We start from the raw sequence: 2889 nt of genomic DNA, 5'->3' as shown, positions 1-2889 counted from the left end.
CTTTGAGCTACAATTTCTTTCTGTTTTTAAAATATTCATTTATTTATGAATGAGAGAGAGGTAGAGAGAGAGAGAGAATGGGCGCCCCAGGTCCTTAAGTCACTGTAAATGAAATCCAGATACTTGTGCAGCTTGGCTTATGTGGGTCCTGGGGAGTCGATCCGGGATTCTTTGGCTTTGCAGGCACATGCTAAGCCATCTTTTCCAGCCCTCTGTCTTTCTTTTTTTCCTGTAGCCCAAACTGACCTAGAAGAGCTGCAGTTTCTTAAAAGATGTGATAAGTAGCTTTGGTGGGACCTGATCCCAGAAAGCAGGGTTTGCCTCTTTGTTTTACAGGTCACCAGTTCTGAGCTTTGCTCTGAGGACTCACTGAACCTCAGGGCAGAGCTCAGAGGGCGTAGGGGCGTGCGTGTACGGTATGGTTGGGAAGCACCTGTCACCTCCAGTGTGTAAACCTAGACAACGAGTCATAGGGCATAAGTGAGCTGTGCCTTGCTGTGAAGAACTTAAACTCAGGAGTAATGTACCTCCTAGATGACCTATGACGTTATAAAATAAGTTATGGTTAGGCTTTTTTTTTTTTTTTTTAATGTTCATGTAGCCCAGGCTGGCATCAAATGTGTTAGGTAGCCAAGAATGATCTTGAAGTTTTGATCCTCCTGCCTTCACTTCCTGGGTGCTGAGGTTACAGGTATGTGCCACTATGCCCAGCTCTATGGGGTGCTGGAAGTTGAACCCAGCGCTTGTACATACTAGGTGAGCACTGTCAAGTATATCCCCAGCCCTGGTTGGTTTCATTGTGGTATCAAAAGGCACACACAATGGGGGGGGAGGCACACACCTTTTTTTTTTTTTTAAGTATTTATTTATTTATTTATTTGAGAGCAACAGACACAGAGAGGAAGATAGAGGGAAAGAGAATGGGCGCGGCAGGGCTTCCAACCTCTGCAAATGAACTCCAGACGCGTGCGCCCCCTTGTGCATCTGGCTAACGTGGGACCTGGGGAACCGAGCCTCAAACCGGGGTCCTTAGGCTTCACAGGCAAGCACTTAACCGCTAAGCCATCTCCAGCCCAAGGCACACAACCTTTAACACCAGCAGAGATAGGAGGATTGTCATGAATCTGTGGCCAGTGTGGGACCATAGAGTACCAGGTCAGCCTGAGCTAGAGTGAGACTCCGCCTGTAAAAAATAAAGGTTTGTGAGAATGGAACTAAATGAGTTGAAGAAATAACAGCAGAGAAAATTGATTTTCAAAGGAAAAGGGCTGGAGAGATGCCTTAGTGGTTAAGGCACTTGCCTGTGAAGCCTAAGGACCCAGGTTCAATTCTCCAGGTCCCACATAAGGCAGATGCACATGGTGGTGCATGTGTCTGGAGTTCATTTGCAGTGGCTAAAAGCACTGGTGTGTTCATTCTCTCTCTCATAAATAAAAAATTTAAAAAAAATAAAAAGGAAAAGAACTTTGGGTACCTAAGGTATTATAAATGAAAATCTGTCACCAGAATGCTTGCTTGCAGAACCTACTGGCCTGGGTTCAGTTCCCCATTTACCCACATAAAAAGTGGCACAAGTGTCTGGTATTTGTTTTCAGCAGCTCTGGTACACCCATACACAAGTTGACAAGGAGGCGAGGATGTCTCAGTGGTTGAAGGAACTTGCTTGGAAAGCCTGCTGGTGCATGTTCAATTCTCTAGTACCCATGTAAAGCTGGGTGCCAAGTGGTATATGTATCTCATACTCATTTGCAGCAGCAAGAGACCCTGGTGTTCCTGCCCACCCGCCTCCAGGCATAAATCAAAACAGGATTGGAAGATTTGGAGATCTCTCTTTCTCTTTTTTTTTTTTTTTCTTTCGAGGTAGGGTTTCACTCTAGTCCAGGCTGACCTGGAATGCACTATGTAGTCTCAGGGTGGCCTTAAACTCACAAGATTTTCCTACCTCTTGTCTCCCAAGTGCTGGGACTAAAGGCGTGTGCCACCATGCCCTGCTCAAAATCAATCTCTCTCTCTTTTTTTTTCCTTCTTTTTTGATTTTTTTAGGCAGGGTCTCACTCTAGCTCAGACTGACCTGGAATTCACTATAGTTTCAGGGTGACCTTGAACTCATGGCAATCCTACCTCTGCCTCCCAGAGTGCTGGAATTAAAAGTGTATGTCACCATGTCCAGCTCAAGATCCTTCTTTTTTTTTTTTTTTAAATTTTTTATTTATTCGAGAGCGACAGACACAGAGAGAAAGGCAGATAGAGGGAGAGAGAGAGAATGGGCGCGCCAGGGCTTCCAGCCTCTGCAAACGAACTCCAGACGCGTGCGCCCCTTGTGCATCTGGCTAACGTGGGACCTGGGGAACCGAGCCTCGAACCGGGGTCCTTAGGCTTCACAGGCAAGCGCTTAACCGCTAAGCCATCTCTCCAGCCCAAGATCCTTCTTTTTAACAGTATAACAATCAGGCAATAAGCATTGATGTAGGAGAACTTAATACCAGCAGCCAAGCTCTGGAAGTAAACATTTATAACAATTTGTGTGTATGCATGCATACATGCACCTGTATACAACAGGGTCTCTTATTGCTACAGATTAGCAACAGTCTGGCTTTATGTGGGTGGCTGTGGAACTGAACCCTAGCTGATAGACTTTGCAAGCAAGTGCCTTTAAACTGCTGGGCTTTCTTCCAAGCCTTCAGGTCTTGAATGTGTGTGTGGTGTGAGAGAGAGAGAGTGAAGAGAGAGTTTTTGAAACAGGCTCTCATTGGCTCAGGCTGACCTAGAACTCACTCTGTAGCTCAGGCTGGTGTCAGACTCATAGTAATGGTCCTGCATCAACTTTCCAAATGTTGAGATTACAGGCATGATCCTCCATTCCCAGCTGGGAGAGGTTTGTTTTTGCTC

Source organism: Jaculus jaculus, chromosome 6, assembly GCF_020740685.1.
Source record: "Jaculus jaculus isolate mJacJac1 chromosome 6, mJacJac1.mat.Y.cur, whole genome shotgun sequence".
NCBI lineage: Eukaryota > Metazoa > Chordata > Mammalia > Rodentia > Dipodidae > Jaculus > Jaculus jaculus.
This window is presented reverse-complemented; position numbering follows the sequence as displayed.